The following is a 23895-nucleotide window of genomic DNA, read 5'->3' on the forward strand; positions in this document are numbered from 1 at the left end:
ATATATATATGATCAGTGGTAAAAAGAAGCCATACGTCGATTTCGCTCTACGATCGCAACCCGAAACGGATTAATGCCATAACCCGGCGTTCTAATATATATATATATATATATATATATATATATATATATATATATATATATATATATATATATATATGATCAGTGGTAAAAAACGCCGGACTAGAGTGCTCAATGTGTAGCCAGAGCAACATAGGAAATTTATTACTATGAGTCCAGACTGAATTTACATATTGTTTCCGCTAGGACGATATTCTCTGAGGATGAGGAGTGATCCGACCAGCTTCGTCAGAATTCATAGATAGATTGAGTTTTAATACTAATAAGAATGGAAAAAATTGTTGTAGATGAAAGGGAGTTAGATTAGAAGGGGGGAAGTGGGAGGGGGAGGACGTTGGAATTTAAAGTAGTAGGAGTGTATATAATGATAGGGGCGGTTTATTAAATATTAATTATGTGTTTATGTTTATTATTATTATATATATAAAAGGAAGTTAAAGTTCCTGTGTGTTCATTTTCTGATCTAATTTATTTCAGTTTCCGGACTAGTGTGAATAAAAGACAATATTAATCGATAAGAAATAAGACAAAACAAATTCTTTTCTAATAAATATATTCTTTTGCAGACTTAATTATTCTTTCCAATTATTTTTAACGTTAATCTTCATTGCCTTTGCTCATTATTTTTTACTTTGCATAAATCATTCTTTAGTTTTCTAGGATCCGTGTCGTAGTGAATAGAGCTCGTGATAAGATTCACTCGTAAGTTATTCTGGCGGTTATAGATCATACCATAGTGCGGGAACCACTCAAATATAAAACTGAGAATTATTTAAGACTACTACTCAGTCATGGCTGACGAAACGAGAGCATACTACTCCCGTGTGCTAAATGACGCCACAGTGAGAAAAAAACATAAAGACTATGAACAAGAACGATCACATGAGAGATGCAACCGCCGTAACGAGAAGTCACGCGTGACAGGAGGATGAGAAATTAAATGTCGTTGTTGCACAAAAAAGTGAGTTCAAATGATTTTTTTTTCTCTTGGTTTCATTTACGACGTAGTCTGCTACAATGTGTGGGCCCCATTTGTGACGTTATATCCGTACAGATGCTTAAGTTCGACAGAAAGATGCCTAAGTTCGACAAGAGACACCTAAAAACAGGTTGGGGGTAACATCGACTGAAATGTTTCGAAAATGGCACTCAAGATGAAAACAGTAGTCCGAAGAATCGAAATAATACGAATTTACTTTATTCTTAAAAATACGTCAACATTTTTCTCGTCAAAAATTCTTTCAGAGACTTGTTTACTTCTTCCATTTTTTATTATTTTCAATCATTTTCTTCAGGGTAAGATTCATCTCTTTTGCTCATAAAATTTAATTTGCATAAGCGATCATGACATACGTGCGATCATTTTTTATTTATATACGAGTCACCATTTACGAAGTCTAAAAGCCGCCCAAGGATACGATTCGATTACTTATAAAAATTGTTTCTGACATTAGATGTGTAGATGATTATGTTGCATCCCCCAGGGAAAAACCATGTCAAAATATGTTCTACATATGGAAAGTCTTCGGAAATAAAGCCTAGCCATAGCAAACCCGAAACTGTGTTAAGCACACGAAGAAAGAAACAAAGTTTACTTGCTGCGTTTCGATCGATGTAACCTCCGGCAATTTTCAGGTGTGTCTTGTCGAACTCGGGAATCTTTCTCACGAACTCGCGAATTAGTACAAAGTTTCGGAACGAGCCCTTCATATAATCCAAGGATATAGATGTATATGACTGATGTCAATTCTCTTATGTTGTGTTAGAGTGGAACGATAAAGTTGTCGCTCTAAAAAAACACTATAGCTTTATTATAAAACTTTTATTAGACAAAAATAAAATTAGGTAATTTATATTATGTAGTAGGGCTGACACTATTCAATGTAGCCGCTTTCAGCTTAAATCACCGCCTCGATACAGGTCCGGAACTGGGAGCATACCTTTTCCAAAAGCGCCGGCGGGAGTTCGGCGAATACTCAGCGGGTGGCAGTGATCAGGCTCATTTTTGCGTTGTTTGAGGTCTTCTTCGTGATATTCCCGACGTATAACCAAGCGAAGTTTTCCAGGAGGTGCAGATTGGGAGAGGACTGGCGCCAGAGAAGAAGGGTACAAAGCCGTAATACTCCTGACGGCAAGCATGGGTCTCTTTGGACTTGTAGGCTAGCAGCAACTTCTGCTGCTACACCCAGGGTCTGGCTCCGGCCAACTGATTGCACCAAGAGATCATCACACTCTTCAGCACATCCAGGTACACTTTGGTGTCGACTTCGGTGGCATAATGTGGCTCTCACTTGAAACCACACCAAAGACGCTAACCCTAGCAGGAAACTTTGTTTTCATCTCCCTGGGCACGACCCTGTTATTTGTGGTCATTCAACGATGAATTCTGAGAGTGCTGGCAATGGTCCTGGCCATAACTTGGATCGGCAGAGAGCATGAGTTTTGCAGCGGCCCATCTCCGATCTCGCTCGCTGAACATTGTGTTACTTTCAGACATGATAGAATGCTCCTATCGTTCTTGGGATTTGTTCGCAGCTTGCCAACTAGTAAATGGTCTTCAACTTGTACACAACTGGTCATCTGGTCTGCAACAAGAAGAGAACACCGGTTTTTGACAAACGGAAATGGAATCATGTCGCCTTTTCTAGGGCAAAAATTTTATCGTTCCACGCTGTAAGATGATTAACCAGTCATCTAATAGGGATCGGCGTGTTAACGAGATTATACGTTGAGTCCGATCAGTGCTAAATGGATGACTATTTGAGAATACCAGGCGCTGTATGTGTTTCTCCGCTGATCTCAGATTTTTTCTCTTCGTCCTGAATGCTTCTTTTGCCACTGTAATCAAACGGTGTGTTTCCAAGAAAGTACTTGTTAGGTCTCGCACAACATTTATAATTCAATATATTTTATCCATCATCTTGAATGGGTGATGAGATAGAGTTCGATAATCAACATTGTTAAAAGTTAATTAGTTATTATCGATCTATCTGTCTATCTATCTGTTTTTCTATCTAGCCAGTGATATTGTTAAACTCGTTTATATTGGAAGTTATTTATTGTTTATAGAATAAAGTGTATCAATGGGTTTTAGCTGAGGATGTTTATATAAATTAGCTAGGTTAAATAAAATAAATAAACTTTGGCAGACGTGGAAAGGTCACCTGTTAGAGATACGTATGCTTTTTGAATGATGTAACTGAACTGAGATCAAGAGGTCGGGAAGTTTAGAGAAGAGTTAGAGTTTGATCACGTGAGTGAAAAAACGTACTTGAAGTCAGGAAGCGAGTCTGTGAAGAACAAGCATGTAGAGGCAGAATGCAGATTCTATGAAGACTATTTGAGACAACTGAAATAAATTTATATTTTAAAAATATAAAGTGTTGCTCTGTGGTTTCACAAAAGAAGAAAGAACAGAGGTATCAATTGGTTATGGTGTTGGTCATTTCATGTTGCACCACGGAGCTCAGCAGTGAAGATAGAAGAACTATTGAAGAAAGAAAAGGTATGAACTGATAACTCTCTGATACAACATGACTCAGTTTATACGTCGATATCATATCCTCCTGGCTGAACGACAATACATACAATGTATACGTTTATCTGGTGATTGTATAAGAACAATATCTCCCACCTCACTATGTTATATGACTGTTTTGATGCTAATCTACACCGTTATATAACAATAGTTCTCGTTGTTCCAGCGAGTGGACATGTGCCTTAGAAGCAAAACAATTTATATACGAGGGGCGTGCAATAAGTAATGCCTCTGACCCACTTTCCATAGCAGTAGAGCAATGAAACTTGGCTCAGTTATTAGTCTTCTCTACATAGGAAAAACCCAGAGTTATGCATTTCTCCCATCGTTTGATGCAGCTCTGAAGACCGTTTTTGCAGAACACCCCAGGTTGGTCCTCCAACCACGCCGTGACTTCAGAAATCAAGGTTGCATCATCTGGGAAACGCTTTCCTTTAAAAAAAAACTTCATGGCTGGGAAGAGGTAAAAGTCAGAGGGTGCAAGGTCAGGACAGTAGGGAGGATGGGGTAGGATTTCATAACCACACGCCCATGCTTCTGATCTGGCGACATGCGAGTTGTGGACCGGAGCGTTTTCCTGCAGGAGGTGGTACCTTTGCTGATCTTGCCCTGCCTCTTGATTTTGATAGCTTACCTTAATTTCCTCAGAAGTGAAGCATAATAGGCTCCTGTAATTGTGGTACTCTTTGCCAGGATATCTGTCATCACTTCTTCGTTCTGGTCCCAGAAGACTGTGCGCATGACCTTGCCAGCGGAGGACTGCACCTTTGCCTTCTTTGGAGGCGGTGAGTCCAAGTGCTTCCACTGCATTGACTGGGCTTTGGTCTCTGGATCATAGTGATGGATCCAGGTTTCATCCTGTCTAATCAGTCTTATGCATATGCAAATGGTCATGAATGATAGTTTCCACAGACCCGGTAGTAATCTTGACATCTTGGGCTATTTGGCGAATAGTAATGCGCCGATCTTCCAAAATGGCAGCCTCAACTTGACGGACAGATGCCTCATCAAAGGCAGAAGGGGGCGACCAGGTCTGGGAGCTGTTTCCACAGACTTCCGGCTATGTTTGAATTCACGATGCTAGCGTTTTACAAGGTCATATGATAGGGCATTATCACCATAAGTTTCTTTCATTTCATCAAAAGTCTCCCGTGGTGTGCGTCCTTTCCAATACAAAAACCGGATCACTGCTCGACATTCAACAGACTCCATTTCACACCTGACTCAGTTCAAACACCTGTAAAACAGAAACCACAATTACTTCAGAGCTGTAATTTGCCACATAACCCGTAGAGATATAAATCATTGCGCATGGAAAATCTCAGCTAGATCAGACAACTGGAAGTGGGGCAGGGGCATTACTTATTGCACGCCCCTCGTAATTCAAACACGTAATAAACGAGCTGGCTTACCTGAAGATGGAAGAAAATAAATTCTTCGAAACTTGCTTCCATGTGTCCAGCCACTTATTAAAGAACCTAAAAAGAAAAATATATTAATTGTAATCTTATATTTTTTCATTCAATTCATAATGATTAGTAAATTAGTTTAGGCGTGAATCCCCATTATACAAACATAAAAAAATTACACAGACATGATCGTTTAATTAGTTTTAGGCGTTAAATCTGTCCATATATATATATAGAGTCACATGCACATGCATAAATCATCATGATCAGTTGATTAGTTTAAGTGTGAAGTCTGTCTACACACATATTACATACTATTATATATGCTATACTATAAAAAAATCCTCAGCTAAAGTTGATTCGATATACTCCAAGTTCTACAATAAATGCTTTACCGAATTGTGGCGAAAGAACTGACTCACTCAGTATGGCCCAACTAACCTCCTCCCTCTTTGCCAAAATCAACATTAGTTCGTCAACTCACAGAAAAAAAAACAATTTTACCCGACAAACAGTATGGATTTCGACGAGCCCGATCTATTTAAGATATCCTAACTGTAATCTCCGTTATACTGCAGATAACCAAACTGTACTTCCTTAACGTATATACCAAGCACTGGATGAGGCAGGCGAAGGTCAGTAACCCTAGACAAGGTATTATTTTTCTTGAAAATAAAATCTGGCGGTTGTATCTGGCACTTGTATTTTGAAATGTTTGAACTGCGTAGGTAACGCGAGAATAACGTCAAGAATTTACAATATGGCAAGGAAGAAGAAAAATAAAAAAATAAAAAAAACCCAACACACTGAAGATGGAGTTTACCCCCGAAATAGATTTGTGATGAATTTCAAACAAGTAAAATATTTGTTTATTTTCCTAATTTTCAAACGCACGTGATGCGTATTTTATTATATATATATATATATATATATATATATATATATATATATATATATATATATATATATATATATATATATATACAGTGATGATCATATTTATTGGCACGGTAAAATAAAAGTTAAATTTTGTCTAATAAATTCTAAAAAAGGGATTAAATTAAAGAAAATAACAAAGTATATTATGTATTTTTAACTGGCCTTTCCGATGCAGCAATCGGATTTTAGAAAAAATAAATAACAAAGGAACAACAAACATAATTGCAAAAAACCCTTGTTCAAAATTATTGGCACGGCTTTGTTTTTCTTTTAGTATCAGTATAATATCAATCAATTTCCGGTTTACGTGCTTTCTGAACTTTTTTATAGCCATATTATGCTTGTTTAACGCTAATTCAGTGAATAATTTTTTCAGATAATTTTTAGATAGCGATTTATTTAAACTATTATAAGTGACTAAATTATAATTTTCAATCGCCATGGTTAAAACTAAGGAACACAGCGAAGACGTCAGGAAGCTTGTTGTAGCATGCCATACCAATGGGGAGGGCTATGATAAGATTTCAAAGAAGCTAAACCTTCCCAAATCCACTGTTAGAGCCATAATAAACAAGTTCAAATCGCAAGGCCACGTTATGAGTTTAGAGGGTAGAGGGAGAAAAAGGATTCTTTCCCCAAGAGATGAACGGAAAATTGTCGACAAGTAAAACAAAACCCAAGGATCTCTGTTGGGGAGATTGTTGATGAACAGAGCACCTCTAGAGTGAATGTATCTCGACATACAGTTGGTAGAGTTTTGAAGAGAGCTGGTTTAAAAGCATGTCGTCCGAGAAAGACTCCCTTATTGAAGCCTATGCACCTGAAAGCAAGGCTAGCCTTTGCAAAACGTCATATTGATAAAGATGTTGCATTCTGGAAACGTGTTCTATGGACTGACGAAACGAAAATAGAGTTATTTGGCCATAATAAAGTGTCTTATATTTACAGAAAATCTGGCGAAGCTTTCCTGCCTAAGAACACCATACCCACAGTGAAGCACGGTGGAGGCAGTTTGATGTTTTGGGGATCCTTTGCTGCCTCTGGACCAGGGCGACTTGTTAAGGTCACAGGTAGCATAAAAAAGGAAGATTATGTTAAAATATTGGATGAAAACCTGAAAGACTCTGCTAAAGAGCTCTCACTTGGTCGTCGTTGGTGGTTCATGCAAGATAATGACCCAAAGCATTCGGCTAAACTGACTAAGAAATGGCTTGAGGACAATCATATTAATGTTTTGGAGTGGCCATCACAAAGCCCAGACCTTAATCCAATTGAAAATTTATGGAGAACATTAAAATTGAGGGTAATGCAAAGGAAGCCTAAGAATCTTATTCAATTGGAGGATTATTGTCAGGAAGAGTGGGCTAAAATTACTACTGAAGAGTGCAACAACTTGGTTGTAAACTATGAAAAGCGACTGAGGAAGGTAATCAAGGCCAAAGGCTATACAATTGATTATTAAATAAATCGTGCCAATAATTTTGAACAAGGGTTTTTTGCAATTATGTTTGTTGTTCCTTTGTTATTTATTTTTTCTAAAATCCGATTGCTGCATCGGAAAGGCCAGTTAAAAATACATAATATACTTTGTTATTTTCTTTAATTTAATCCCTTTTTTAGAATTTATTAGACAAAATTTAACTTTTATTTTACCGTGCCAATAAATATGATCATCACTGTATATATATATATATATATATATATATATATATGTATATATATATATATATATATATATATATATATATATATATATATATATATATATATATACTCGGGTTTTTTTATATTAAAAAGTAATGGACTAATGAATCCAACAAGGTTGTTAGATAGTGCTCAATAAAAAGAGCTGATAATACTTATTTATTGTTATATAAACATGCTCACATCCCGCTGCTACAAATAGCCACTTGTTTCAACCAAACAACAGATATCATCAGGCAGCGACTTGACTATTCAAAAGTTCAATGAATAAACTATTCTAATGATTATTCATTGAACTTTTGAATAGTCAAGTCGCTGCCTGATGATATCTGTTGTTTGATTGAAACAAGTGGCTATTTGTAGCAGCGGGATGTGAGCATGTTTATATAACAATAAATAAGTATATATATATATATATATATATATATACTTCTATAAATTTGTTCTTTGTCTTTTTTGTGTATTAATATTCATGTTAAAAAACCCTTTTTCTATTTATTTAAAAAGAAAATACAACTTTTTTTATGCCTGAGCCACGGAATTGTATTAATCTGCAAAAGATCTATCGAATTTGCATATTCTTTTAAACATTCATTTTACTTAATTTCCTTATAGGTTTTTTTCGGTTTTCTTATGGGATGATCATCTTTATTTAACTATTACGTGTAATTATATTCATGCAGATATTCTACATGATTTATTCTTGCGTAATATTTGCGTAAAGAGCTTATAGTAAATACAAACCTCTTTCTATATAGATTTATGTATGCGTATATATATATTTGTTTTAAATATTTTGCCTACCAAACTCCTCTATCAGTTTCTGATCTGCAGACTGATCTGCATACCCGTGCGAAACTTTATATTTGTGTTTTAGCCGGAGAAAATCGGTGCAAATGTGTTAAAACTAAAAATGAAATTTGCCAGGTGAATGGTCGAACGACTGTATCACGAATATGCATGCGTAACGTAATAGTGATTGGTTCATGCTTTAATTTTTATCCCTGCAGCATACATGTTTTTATAGCTTAATTAACGTCAAAGGAAAAAGTAAATCTGAAGCTAAACGTTTTGGTTTCGAATCTCGATGATGGCGTATTAGTCATTTATTTTAAAACTTTTTAAATCATTACTATATATTGGGACTAATATAATATAATATAATATAATAATAAATACGAAATCTGCATTCATCAAAATATCATATTTATACGTATTTTACGACCGGACAATACCGGGCAGCTTGCTAGTATATAAACAAAATAGGTTTAAGCCTCCTCAAAGTCATACTAGAATTGCCCGTTGAAACGAAATTATTTAAAAAAATAAATGCTAATTAATACTCAGTTCTAAGTGACTGTTTTCTGAAAGTTGAAGGTTCAATCGCGAATTATGGCAATCCAAGAATACAATTACAAACTACTTTATTTCTACCATGTCATGGCTGACGGTACAAAAGCAAGCTGCTCTCTATTTAAAATGCTCTGGGGATATTAGAGTGCAACGAGGCACATTTGAAGAAGGTCAGAGGTTACATCAGCTGAAAGATTATAAGATTAACGTCGGAACAATCGAAATAATAAAGGATTTGATTTGATTTGTATTCTAAGTCTGTTTTTCGACATTTTATTGAACTTTTTTCAAACATCTATATTAAATTTCTCTTTGTCTGTCCGTTTTTAACAAGGAGCGGACGTATGCAAATGCCGAACCGTGTGTGAAGAGTAAGACTATAAAAAGAGCTTGTGCACAGGCCGGTGATCTCATTCAGTATGTCCGAAAGCACATTAAAAACACGTCCGAAATCACGTTCACCACGTTCCAAAGCACGCTAAAAACACATCCGAGATCACGGTCAGCACGTCCGAGATCACTTTCAGCACGCTCGAAAGCACGTTACGTTCAACACGTCTGAAAGCATTTTAAAAACACGTCCGAGATCACGTTCAGCACGTCCCAAAACGCGTTAAAAACACGTCCGAGATCACGTTCAGCACGCCCAAGATCACGTTAAAAACACGTCCGAGATCACGTTCAGCACGTCCCAAAACGCGTTAAAAACACGTCCGAGATCACGTTCAGCACGCCCAAGATCACGTTAAAAACACGTCCGAGATCACGTTCAGCACGTCCCAAAGCACGTTAAAAACATGTCTGTGATCATGTTCAGCACGGCCGAAAGAACATTAAAAACATGTCCGAGATCACGTTCAGCACGTCCGAAAGCACGTTTTAAACATGTCCGGGATCACGCCCAGCACGCCCGAAAGCACGTTTAAAACGCGTTCGAGATCACGTTAGAGGCGTGTGTGATATCACAGCTGAATGAGAAGTCAAGCGCGGCGGGAGACTAAGGAAATAAATTTTGTTGTTACAAAAAAAAAGGAGTCGAGTTATTACTTGTTCTATGTTCCTTGGAACGTAGACTGAATACAACGTGTTGGGTCCCGTGTATTTACGTGTGTAATATTACACTTTCATATTTGCATAAATTACTGAGTAAGTTTGGCTGAAATTTCTATTGGAACTTTGTTATGATAAAGTGCAGCGAACTATGCATTAAGGTATCGATGCAGAGTTAAGGATTAAAAGGGATTGGCAAAGATTAGTATTTAGTGCGAAATCGACCACAGATTTAGCCATATCTAATTATCAATTTGAAATAAAGTACTAATTCGAAGCTATAAGTTCTGCCCAGTTTTAATGGACTAAAAAGTCTAGTATATTTATATATTGGGACCCCACCCCAATAAGTTTAGATTATGTTAACTAGTATAAATTTTGAGGAGGATCGCATTCATGCATATGTATAATATATGTTAGCCATGGAGTTAGTATTAGAGTGTGCATGCGATGTGGTAGACTTGGATGAATAGTAGGTACCTCCAACGCGCGTCACAGTTTACCCCCCGTATGTAACACGATGTAACTAATTTAATTTAATATTATCAACCTAACCTTTTTTTATCATTTAAAACAAGAAGCTTCAAAATAAACTGCTAAAAATTAAAAAAAAAATCATAGCATACAAAAATAATTAAAATGCGAGACAAAAATCGTGTTTACATTATCGACGCTTTAAAACAACGTTCGTATGTAGTGACGTTTTTAAGCCGTAGAAAAACTCATGTTTTAAAATCTAGCAAAAAATCAAATAATTGTCATATTTTCCTGCAGTTTTCCATATTTATCCATTATTAAAAAAGTTTACACACAAAAAGTAGGTTTCGTTAAATATATTGGAGAAAATATCTACCTCCTATTTTTTGTTACGAAAATTAAACAGAATAAATGTGCATATCGATGTATTAAAATATTTCAACATTTTTTGAAGCTGAAAATAATCAAATAATTAAAAAAAAATATTATTTTTATAACTATATAAATTCCGTCATTTTTTTTTACTTTCCTTAAAGGTCTAAATAAAATTGGACATAGGATCAATATTATTATGTTAAAAAAAAAAAAAAACTTTTTCTCGATAATATATTTTTTGAACAACAACAACAACAACAACAACAACAACAACAACAACAACAACAGAAGCAGCAGCAACAACAACAACAGCAACAACAACGAAGAATTCTAAAAAATAATTATTTTTAAAAAGGTTTAAATGATATTAATTTCAAATATTACGCGATATGAAGTTTAAACATATTTTTTCATATAACAAGTTTCCAATATAATAAAAAATATATACATATAACAGAAGATATGGCTCTTGAGATAATAAAAATTGCAAAAGCAAAATCGACAAAAAAAAATTGTTTGGATTTCATTATTTAAATGACAGAGGATGATATTCCAAATTTGCGCTTTTTTCCAAAAAAGTACGGAGGTCTGTAAGCAGCATCTTTAGATACATGTATAAACAGAATAGATTTAAATTAATTTATCGTCTGTGTAGTTCGTTATTAAAAATCTATTTGTTTTACAAAAGGTAAGTCTTATCCATTTTTTATTGTACATTTTATTTATTCAAAATTTCTGCATAAATGCTCTTCCATAGAAATTTACCCAAGACTATAGTAAACACACGAAATGATGACGTCACTAGTTAATGGATATAATGATGACGTTTTACACAACGGCTTGGAGATGCCTAATGAATAGTTATTGTTTGTATGCGATATCGTTCCTGTGGTGTAATTTTATAGAAATAATGATATTAATTTGCTAGAAACATTTTTTACTACAAGTTTTACCATAATTCGTACTATGAGAAATTTCATGATTAGTATTGGATTATCAATTGAGAAAAATTGCAAAATTTCTCTGTCAACATCTATCTATCTATCTATCTATCTATCTATCTATCTATCTATCTATCTATCTATCTATCTATCTTATTTACGCAGGTGTGTATAAATCCACACGGTCGTTGTCCTCAGAACTCAGTCCGTTATTATTATTATTACGTGTTATTATATCCACGTCCCTGGATATAATAACACGTACGCCAATGTTTTGCTTTTATAAGAGGTTTCTTAATACTGACAATGTTGAACATTCAAAATCATGTCTAAAGTTGTCTGGATTGAACACGAAAGGGAGAGATATAGACAGATAGATTGGTAAAGAAACAGATAACACTAGCCAACAATAAAAAATGTTCATGGTGCCTAAGATGTTTTACCTAAGTCCAGAAATGCTGTTACTTTTTTTTTACACAGTGATCACCACTTATCAAGGCCCGGAAGCCTCTCATGGATAAGGGTTATTGCAAGTACATTACGTTAGTGTGGATATTTGATGAAGTGTTTACTTAAGGGGGCGGTTCATTAGGAATTTGTTAACATTGGACTTGAAGACATCCAAGTTGTAGTCCGGTGGGAAGCAGGCAGACGGAACAGAGTTCCACAGGCGTGCAGTTCTAAGAAAGAAGCTTTGTTCATGGAATCCACGTTTTGATTTAGGCACAGATATAGAGTGGGGGAAATTTTTCACAGTGGATTAAGCTAGACGGGTGTTTTTCGTGAAAGATTGGTGAGGGGGGACCAGAGATTGGAGTTCAGACGAGCACCTGCCATGGAAATAACGATAAAACAAGGATAGGCTCGCAACGTCTCTTCTGTGGGAGAGAGGTTGCAGGGTAGAGAAAAGGACATCCCCCACTAAGCCACGAAGTCTATTTTGTACTCTGTCAAGGCAGGATAGGCTGTTTTTAGCAGCTCCTGCCCAGATATGGCAACAGTATTCCATCCTTGGACGTACTTAGCTTTTATATAGAATATATATATACTTTTTTCTATTAGTTTTTCTGCTATGGTATACATCCCTCTGTAGGAAGCCGATAGCTACAATATAAACAGGTAGACTGAAGGAACAATATTTTCATGTAACTTTAAGACAAATATTCATGAAATCACACCAAAATATTCACCATTAAAGCTTGAAGTTGTACAAAAATGCTAAGTATAGACGTCATCGTCGATAAATTGACGTTTTACTGATTTTCTGGAATAGGGCGAGGGGCCCCGGCATCATCGCGCTAGATAGACCAACAGTCGTCTGCAAGCATGGTGGCACCCCAACGACCTTGATTGCGAAATTCCATGTCGCTGATGTCTTGCTGGAATCGCTCCTTGCTTGTCGCTCACATCAATTGTTATATAGTTATTATTATTATTATTAGACTATACCACTTGTGCGCGTATGTTACGTGAGTTCTTATTCTTTTTCGAATTCTGTGATGTATCTTAGAGAGAGAGAGATGTTGTTGTAATGACATTTTATAACACAGACATATTATAACAATACAATTTACCTTTTTGTAGAAATCACAAACACAAAGATGAGCTTTATCCAAAACACATGGTGAATTTATTTAATACGACCGGTCGGGATTTCCTCATTAAGAACTCAAAGTTTCACATCTTAGTTTCTGAAGTGACGTCTCGCTTCAGACGTCCGCCTGTCTGTCTCCCCTGACTGTCTCTCCTGACTGTCTCTCTGACTGTCTCGCTATATTGAGAAATCCATGCATCCCGGCCACGTGAGCAAAATTCACGTGTTTCAACATGCGCGACTTTGCACGTTTTCGACATTGATTTCCCAATAACCTATTTTCCTTGTTTGTTTCCACAAAGGAATTTAACCTACATATCTAATTTATTTAACTCATATTTTATTATCCACATTCTTTTAACAATTGAATAGTTTATTTATTATTTATTTCATCCGAATTAACAATTTACTGGACATTCCATTTAAACCTATTGTTCTTTAAAACTTATGTCCAGGGTTCGATTTCTGCTTTCTCTTATTTTCATTTTAACTAATCTCTCTATTTTTATACTTACATGAACAGGGGACAGCCCTTATCATGTAACATCCCTCCCTTCCATATTTCACAAAAAAAAATGTATGCATTTTTAACTTTAGTACATTTTTTTTTTTATTTTTACATCTACACAACCACACGGCTAGAAAGATCAGGCTAAAAAACACACAAAAAAAATCTCTTTTAGTCAGCCCTTCACGGCCGATTTCACAATTATTTATTTTTTTTATAAGATCAGAACCTTTCTGATCTTTGTGGCATTTACTTTTTGGGTGTAGGGTATTCCTATAATTCACATCAGCTATTTTCCAGCCACCCATATGCCGCAGACTAGAGGTTTTCACCTTTCTCGAAATGGACGACTTCCTTCGTCTCAAAAGTGCTCTGATCTCTCTTTCCGCATGGTTAGTCTTATTAAGTATGGCTTTGTTTTTTTTTTTTTTTTTATTCTATAACTATCTCATACGGGACATACCAAAGCTCATATACTTAAATCTTTGTGGTTGGCTTCAGAAGTTTAAGATATACCTTTTTTTTCTCTCATACGGATTCACTCGGATTTCCTTGCTTGGATTTTTGAAACTTCGACGAGGATTTAGAAATATCACCCCTAACTAACTAACACGTTTCGCGCCCAACACCGTAATTGCGCCTAAATTCTATCTAATTGCCCGTTTTTTTTGTGATTTTTCTTTCCTCTCACCAGAGCTTCCAAGATCCAGCAGATATATCCCACATTCATGCTTCTCTAAAAAAAAAATACAAGGTTATATCTTTCTTACGTAATCTACGGCATATTTTTGCCTGTCTCTTACTTCATTAAGCTATATGTGATTGCCTCGGGACTACCTCTCATCGGTTTACTGGTCCCCTTAAGAATTTTCGTATTCTTTCCAACGCCTGTTTATTAACTAAGCCAAGACTTATTTACTACTTTGCTTGGAGTCGTCTACGTGCAACCAGCTTATTTTAAGCACTTAATTAACCAGGTTCCCAAATTTTTCGTATAGGGGCACTTCTTGTGCTTATCAATCCCTACCAAGTCACTTTTCTTGGAGAAAAAATTTTAGGATCTCTAAAAAAAAAAAACAACAAAACCAAATGCTAAAACAACACATCTTTCTTACGGCGTATCACATCTAAAATCTCTCCAAATGCCCGTTTACGTAATTTTAATTCTTGTCCCCCTTCTAAAATTCTAACTGAATCTGTAAGCCAACCATACGTCTTAACTTATTTTCTACTAGATCATTTTAATCTAATGTATATTTACGGATAACTTTGAATTCTTGCTGTGAAAATCATAACATTACATAAGACAATTTACAATATTTGTTCAACATCATAAAAACATTTTCCAAAAAAAAAATACCTTAATACATTTAAACATTTTGCAACAGTTATAACTTTTTTTTTTTTTAACAACAAAAAAAAAATCATCTGTAACAAACAACAATTCAACAGTCTGTCCAAAACAATTGTCCCTTTTTTTTTCAAAAACAAAATAAATGAACACGCAAAAGCCGAAAAGTTCACTATGAACACAAAATGCATTTCAAAACAATTTACACGCCGTTTCATAGAGAGTACATGCGACCTTTGAAATTCCTGTTTTGATTGACAGATTAAATTCAACAATTCGTCCAAACGATTTCATATTGACACACATTTTCTAATGCACTTCTACAAATTTCAAAACAATAATAGATTACACAATCTCTGCATTCGCGTGTATGTGTGTGTGTGTGTTTTTTTTAACAGGCCAATTCATTTATCAATGAATTACGTTTGGTGACTTGTTTACTATTTTTTTTCATTACTACGAATTTCTTTTTACGGCATATCGGCCTTTTCTTCTTTTTCTTTTTAATATTTCTTGTATCTTTTGTTCTCTGTGTGCGTGTAATTTTTCTTTTTCCGTGGTATTATTTATTTATTTTTTTTTAATTATGTTGGACCCTTTTAAAACGTTGTGTTTCTTTTTCTTTTTCTTTTTTTTTCGTGGTATCGACCCCAGGTTCGGTTTCTGCATCGCTGATGCAAAAGGTTCACGAACACCAAATTGAGAGTTGTTATATAGTTATTATTATTATTATTAGACTATACCACTTGTGCGCGTATGTTACGTGAGTTCTTATTCTTTTTCGAATTCTGTGATGTATCTTAGAGAGAGAGAGATGTTGTTGTAATGACATTTTATAACACAGACATATTATAACAATACAATTTACCTTTTTGTAGAAATCACAAACACAAAGATGAGCTTTATCCAAAACACATGGTGAATTTATTTAATACGACCGGTCGGGATTTCCTCATTAAGAACTCAAAGTTTCACATCTTAGTTTCTGAAGTGACGTCTCGCTTCAGACGTCCGCCTGTCTGTCTCCCCTGACTGTCTCTCCTGACTGTCTCTCTGACTGTCTCGCTATATTGAGAAATCCATGCATCCCGGCCACGTGAGCAAAATTCACGTGTTTCAACATGCGCGACTTTGCACGTTTTCGACATTGATTTCCCAATAACCTATTTTCCTTGTTTGTTTCCACAAAGGAATTTAACCTACATATCTAATTTATTTAACTCATATTTTATTATCCACATTCTTTTAACAATTGAATAGTTTATTTATTATTTATTTCATCCGAATTAACAATTTACTGGACATTCCATTTAAACCTATTGTTCTTTAAAACTTATGTCCAGGGTTCGATTTCTGCTTTCTCTTATTTTCATTTTAACTAATCTCTCTATTTTTATACTTACATGAACAGGGGACAGCCCTTATCATGTAACACAATTAGATTTTCTGGAAAACGGCAAAATGGATGTGCAAAAAATGTAACGTAATGCTCGTATTTGCACGCAATTGATGGTAACTTATGTGTAACTTTGTAGTCAGGCGATGTGATTTTTCCCAAGAATTTTACTACATTCGTAAACGCCGCCCAAGCGCTCATTACTGCGGGATTCATACAATTACAGAAATTTGCGACATTCATATAATTTTAAATCATGTCCACCCACCCACCCAAAAAAATCCAGCTTTTATTTTTTATGGTTAGACCTGGAAATTTCATGCAAACATATTTGAAATAGTCGCCATCTTTCTAAAGAGCCGTTACAAACCGTTTCATGATGGCAAGCTTTATTTGAAGAGGATGAAACACCAAATGATAAGCCAATAATATAAAAAGGCTGACTGGTAAGCTATCGGGAGTTACATCAGAGATGCCCCGTTGGTAAATATCTTTTCACTTCCTGCTTAACAGTGCTCAAATGATACCATTGAATTAAATGCAAGAGAGCTATATGCCCAGTCTGTTAAATCCAAGGTAGCTGATCAGCGGCTTGGTTCCCACCAGTTTTGGCAAATAACAAATAGGATCCTGAACAGAAGTGTGCGTTCTATACCAACCATTATCAATGGACCAGAGGTCATCTCGTCAGCGTCAGACAAGGCCAAACTATTTGCAAAGAACTTGCAGCTAATTCTACCCTATGCGACGAAGGCCATCAACTCCTCATATTTCCTCCTATAAAACAGAACAAGCTAGGTAACATACAAATATCCGTGCATGAGGTCGCCAAGCTAATCAAGAACCTAGATTCCAGTAAAGCAACTGGCCCTGATGGCATCCAAATTATAGTGTTAAAATAGCTTCAACCAGAACTTGCTCCCATACTTACGAAACTATTTAAGCGCTGCCTTAAGGAGAAGTGCTTTCTGACTCCCTGGAAGACCTCATCAGTTTGCCCTGTATTTAAGAATTCAGGTGATAAGTCATCTCCCTCTCAGTACAGATCAATAAGTCTCCTGTGTGTTATGAGTAAGTTGCTGAAATCCATATTAAATAGAGAAATAGTCAAACACCCCAGCAGGAATAACCTTCTTAGTGACACACAATATGGTTTCCGCTCTGCAAGATCTACCGCAAATGTGCTGACGGTTATATCCCACAGGATTAGTGAATCTCTTGACAAAGGCTTCCTTTCTAGGGCAATTGCTCTTGACATATCAAAGGCCTTCGACAAGGTATGGCATAAGGGTCTACTTCACAAGATTTCCAGCTACGGTATAACTGGAAATGTTTTCTCAATCATTAAATCATTTCTCTCCGATAGGCTCATAAGAGTAGTGGTAGATGGACAAAAATCGGAGGCCTGCAATATAAATGCTGGAGTCCCTCAGGGGTCAATCCTGGGACCAACTCTCTTCCTGATCTACATCAATGACCTCCCTAAACACATACTTAAATCATTCGTTGACATCTATGCTGATGACACGACCATCTACGGCAACACATCAAAGGCTGTAAATGACAAAGTTCTCTCTGATTCTCTCTCCTCTGATCTCGAGCGCGTGGTTCAGCGGGGGAAGACGTGGCTGGTTACCTTTAATGCATCCAAAACCAAACTCCTATCTTTACATCATCAACGCTCTGATCTGGCATCAATTGTGATGGATGGCTCTCGTCTGGGTGAGGCCCCGTGTTTTGACAAGCTTCTGGGTTTGACCTTTACTCCTGATCTGAAATGGAACACGTACATCAAGTCTGTTGCCAAGGTCGCTGGAAAGATGGTGGGATTCTTCTACCGCTCCAGAAGATATCTCACTACTGATGCAATTCTCTATCTATATAAAAGCCAAGTACGTCCAAGGATGGAGTACTGCTGCTATATCTGGGCAGGAGCTGCTAAAACAGCCTATCCTGCCTTGACAAAATAGACTTCGTGGCTTCGTGGGGGGTGCCCTTTTCTCTACCCTGCAACCTCTCTCCCACAGAAGAGACGTTGCGAGCCTATCCTTGTTTTATCGTTATTTCCATGGCAGGTGCTCGTCTGAACTCCAATCTCTGGTCCCCCCTCGCCAATCTTTCAGAAAAAAACACCCATCTAGCTGAATCCACTGTGAAAAATTTCCCCCACTCTATATCTGTGCCTAAATTAAAACGTAGATTCCATGAGCAAAGCTTCTTTCTTAGAACTGCACGCCTGTGGAACTCTGTTCCGTCTGCGTGCTTCCCACTAGACTCCAACTTGGATGTCTTCAAGTCCAACGTTAACAAATTCCTAATGAACCGCCCCCTTAAGTAAACACTTCATCAAATCTCCACACTAACGTAATGTACTTGCAATAACCCTTATCCCTGAGTGGCTTCCGGGCCTTGATAAGTGGTGATCCCTGTGTAAAAAAAAAATGAGACTACTGAAACAAAACGGCAATTGAATCATATGTTCCAACGCGGAAAGCCTATGGCTAGCCTCGCTATCTCTAATATTACAGCTGCCATTGCTGAAAGGCAGCGTACGTATCTCATATTAAACCGACATAAACCCAGTTCAGAGAAGCTCATAGAAGCTAGAAGTAATTGTAAGAGAGAAATAGCGAAACAACCAGAAAACGTATTGAAGCACAGAAATGAGGAACTCATGATTTTTGGAAAATCTACAACAGGTAAATAATGGGTAATCAATAATCCCCTCACTATCCAACGATCATAAGGTTGTTTGCACGACAACCAAGAAGGCTAGAATGCTTGTCAATCAGTTTGCCTCAAACTTCACATTAGCCCCAGCAAACCACTGCTCCTTGACTTTCCTTTACGAACAGACGCCACGCTAGATAATCTTCTCAATTGCAGGATATCATAAAAAATCTTTACACCTCAAAAACATGTGGACCTGATCCTATCCCGGTTGTGCTATTAAGAAAATTCTCCGCCGAGGTTACCCAAGTTCTCTCCAAACTTTACAGGGCCCTGTCGGTGGGGCATTAGAATATGCCGACTGTCCCCCTGCAGAGGGTAAAAGTCCCTCAATGGGGGTCCTGGATATGACCTTAAACTATATCCAGTGGTGAAGCCCCAGCTTGTGGGCTTTGGGGAGTGTGGAGCCACCCTTTAATTACCATTGCTACCAGGTCTACTCTGACCCGAAGTGGTAGTACCTGTTAGGGTTCCAACTATGGGTTAAATAGAAACCAACGTGAAAAAAACAAATATATTCTATTTAAAAAAATTTTCTTCAAAATATTTGGATTCGGCATTAAATAACCCGGAAAGGGTTGATATGCCGTAAAACAAAAAACAACCAACCAACTAACCAACCAAACTTTACAACAAATGCATTAACTAATCTTACTTTCCTGACTGCTGAAAAACTGCTTCTCTAGGACCTATTTTCAAGAATTCTGGCGAAAGAACTGACCAATTAAATCATCGCCCCATTAGTTCCCCCTTTTTTCGTAAAACATTCTGAGTTCCAAATTAACCAAACTCTAGTCCATCACCCAACAGCTACTAAACTTCTGACTGACCAATAATATGGATTTAGGCAAGCCCGGTCTACAGCAGATATCCTAACTGTAATTTATGAAATTAGATACCATACACTGGACAAAGCAGGAGAGTGTAGAGCGGTAGCCCTAGATATATCTAACGTATTTGACAGGCTATGACGCGATGGTCTTCTCAGGAAAATCAGATCATATGGTATCACTGGACGAATACTTAACATAATTAATTCCTTCTTAAGTAAGGGAAGAATCCAGGTTGTCCTCGAGAGTCGTACATCAAATCAATATGATATAAACATGGGAGTACTTCAGAAGTCTATCCTTGGGCATTTATGATTTCTAATATTCATAAATGACCACCTAATAAATTGTCTCTGAGATGGGTATAATTGATGACGACACCACGCTCTATAAAATAGGAAAACAATGAACACATACCTAAGGAAATGGCAGAAACAGTAGAGGATGACCTCCAATCTGTAGTGGAATGGGGGCATAAATGGATGCTCACACTCAATGCAGTTAAGCTTGTTTCTCTTCAATAATTACAAGAAAACTTCTAAACCGCCAATAGCAATCGCTCAAGATACATGACCTGAAAGTACTTCTTTTAAACTCCTCGGTCTAATGTTCACAGGGAACATAAGTTGGAACAGATACATTGAGAGCATTACTAAGGCCGCTGCGAAAAATGTGGACTTTCTCTACCGTGCTATAAAGCTACTTACGCCTGAAAGTATCCTGTGTCTCTATAAGGCCACCATTTGCCTATCAATGGAGAATTGTTGCCACATTTACGTTGATACATCTGCTACAATCATCTGGACACGGTTAAAAGAGAGTCGCCAACCCGATCAGTCCAAAACTGTCATCTAGGCTTCAACCTCTGTCCCATCGAGGAAATGTTGCATCCCTCTGCCTGTTCTACAAGTATTTTAATGGTGGATGCTCCGATGAACTGCAAGCATTTGTACCCCTTCGACATAAATACCCCTGGCAAACCCGACAAGCAGCAAATTCCCACCCCTACGCAGTAGAGATGCCTAGATGTAAAAAAGCCTTCTACTTCAATAGTTTGTTTCCAAGAAATACTAGACTTTGGAATTCCCTTCCTTGTTCTTTCTTTTCCAACTGTACTGACATGCAGAAGTTCAAGTGTAATGTTAACAGACATTTTGCTACTCAACTCCCCACATAGTATCCCTGCAGCTTACGTCGCTGATAGTAGTCTTCTACATCAAAGTGGCACTGTGCCTTGTCTAGGGTGAAAATGGAATTTAAAAATGAAACTAGAAAGATGAAAAAGAAAAATATATGTAAAATGGATCGATAAACATATAGCTGAAATATGAATGGATGAATATATGGAAAAATAGATAGTTAGATCGATAGATTGAGAGATCAATACAAAAAAATCACTGGTTACATGGGTAGAAAAAATAATCTTATTTGCACCATTTTAAGATTTCTATTAAGCTTACAATAATTAACTAGGTGAAACATTGGCAGAATATTCGTCATCAGCAAGATAATGCAACCACAACAACGGATAGAGTGACTATGCAAATGCTTACTGTTTTCAAGATTGAATCATTTTTTTTCAGAAATATCGAGTTTTCGTGGCCTCCAAGATCACCTTATTTGACAGCAACAGACTATTTACTTTGGGGACGATTAAAAACAAAAAGGTTAAATTAAGTTAGTAATTAAATAAACCACGAAGTATCCCACAGCTTAAAATTCCATAGAGCCACAGCTGCTAATAGTTGTCATAGAAAATAAAATGAAAGAGAAAACTCACACAAGCGGCAATGAATCCGTCTAACTGCCTTGACAGTGTTCAAAATAGACGTCGTAGCTTAGTGTGGGGTGCTTTTTCTCTTACCTGCAACCTCCTTCCCACAGAAGAGACGCCGAGAGCCTGTCTCTGCTTTATCGTTATTTCCATGGCAGGCGCTCGTCTGAGGTTCAATCTATAGTCCCTCCTCGACAAACTTAAAAAAAAAACCCACTCGTCTAGCCAGAACCGCCACCGATAGTTTCCCACACTCTTTATCTGTGCCTAGACCTAAACGTAGATTCCATAAAAAAAGCTTCTTTCTTAGAACTGCCCGCCTGTAGAACTCTCTTCCTTTGGCCTGCTCCCCAGGTGACTAAAATCTGATTGTCTTCAAGTCCAATGTAACCAAGTTCTTGATGAACCGTACCCCTATATAATCCAACTTAAAAAAAATCCCAATACCTAAAAATGATATAACCACATTGACTAATGTATACCCATTAACTCTTTTCCTCGAGTGGCCTCCGGGCCTTGATAAGTGGTGATTTCTTTGTAAAAAATACACTTAATGCTGCTTATTTCGATCAATATATTTTACTGTTAGTCGAAATATGTTCTTTTGAATTAGAAATTTAAAAATCGCATGAATTTTCTTGTCAACCTGATACTAGACATAGTTGTTTATACATGCATCAAAAGAACATTACAATCTTTAAACTATGCCATAAAAAAGAATTAATAATATACACTAATATACAAAAATTTATATTTTATTTTAAAATAGTAAAGTGAATTCTGCCTCTACCTTATATATATATATATATATATATATATATATATATATATATATATATATGTATATATATATATAAACAGCCTATCCTGCCTTGACAGAGTACAAAAAGAAAACTTCGTGGCTTAGTGGGGGATGCCCTTTTCTCTACCCTGCAACTTCTCTCCCACAGAAGAGACGTTGCGAGCCTATCCTTGTTTTATCGTTATTTCCATGGCAGGTGCTCGTCTGAACTCCAATCTCTGGTCCCCCCTCGCCAATCTTTCACGAAAAACACCCGTCTAGCCGAAACCACTGTGAAAAATTTCCCCCACTCTTTATCTGTGCCTACATCAAAACGTGGATTCCATGAACAAAGCTTCTTTCTTAGAACTGCACGCATGTGGAACTCTGTTCCGTCTGCGTGCTTCCCACCGGACTACAACTTGTATGTCTTCAAGTCATATGTTAACAAATTCCTAATGAACCGCCCCCTTAAGTACACACTTCATCAAATATCCACACTACCGTAATGTACTTGCAATAACCCTTATCCCTTAGTGGCTTCCGGGCCTTGATAAGTGGTGATCACTGTGTAAAAAAATATATATATATATATCTAAGCAAAGCAGGCTCCTTAAGTCTTGAACGGACTATCTATACCCATGAAGGGTTGCTTGCGTGTGAAATGTTTGTGGCAGGAGGTGCGCAATCTCCAACCATACGTCTCCTGAGACGACATTGTTAAATACGAGTGGCAAGTAAATATATATATATATATATATATATATATATATATATATATATATATATTCCAAACCAGAAACCGCATCTTAATCTAGGCAGTTATCTTAAAACGAGGCTTAACAATCAAAACGAGGCTATTTCTTTGAGAGCGAGGTTTTAAATCCAAAACAAGATTTACTGTGTCATTTTTTTGTCTGTCTAATTCATAGTCTGTGGTTTTGTTAAATGAACTAGGAAGTGAAGAGAAAAGACAACAAGAAAGTCCGATTGTTTCTCTAATAGTTTATCGCATCGAGTCGTTTGAACGTAAATGGAGCAATGATGAATGGCCATGGCGTGAA

The 23895-nt window shown here is 36.7% G+C and overlaps 1 long non-coding RNA gene across 2 annotated transcripts in view; it reads right to left on the reverse strand.

Annotated features, from left to right (window-relative positions):
• LOC145263887 (uncharacterized) overlaps positions 1–23895 on the reverse strand; it is a 1009224-nt gene that overhangs the window by 157846 nt on the left and 827483 nt on the right. For both annotated transcript variants that reach the window (XR_013864613.1, XR_013864614.1), the window contains exon 5: positions 5032–5097. This is a non-coding gene — a long non-coding RNA (uncharacterized LOC145263887). The remainder of the gene's footprint in view (positions 1–5031; positions 5098–23895) is intronic.

The sequence above is a fragment of the Euprymna scolopes genome, chromosome 39, assembly GCF_053919585.1.
Source record: "Euprymna scolopes isolate OS-2025 chromosome 39, ASM5391958v1, whole genome shotgun sequence".
In the NCBI taxonomy this organism is placed as follows: domain Eukaryota; kingdom Metazoa; phylum Mollusca; class Cephalopoda; order Sepiida; family Sepiolidae; genus Euprymna; species Euprymna scolopes.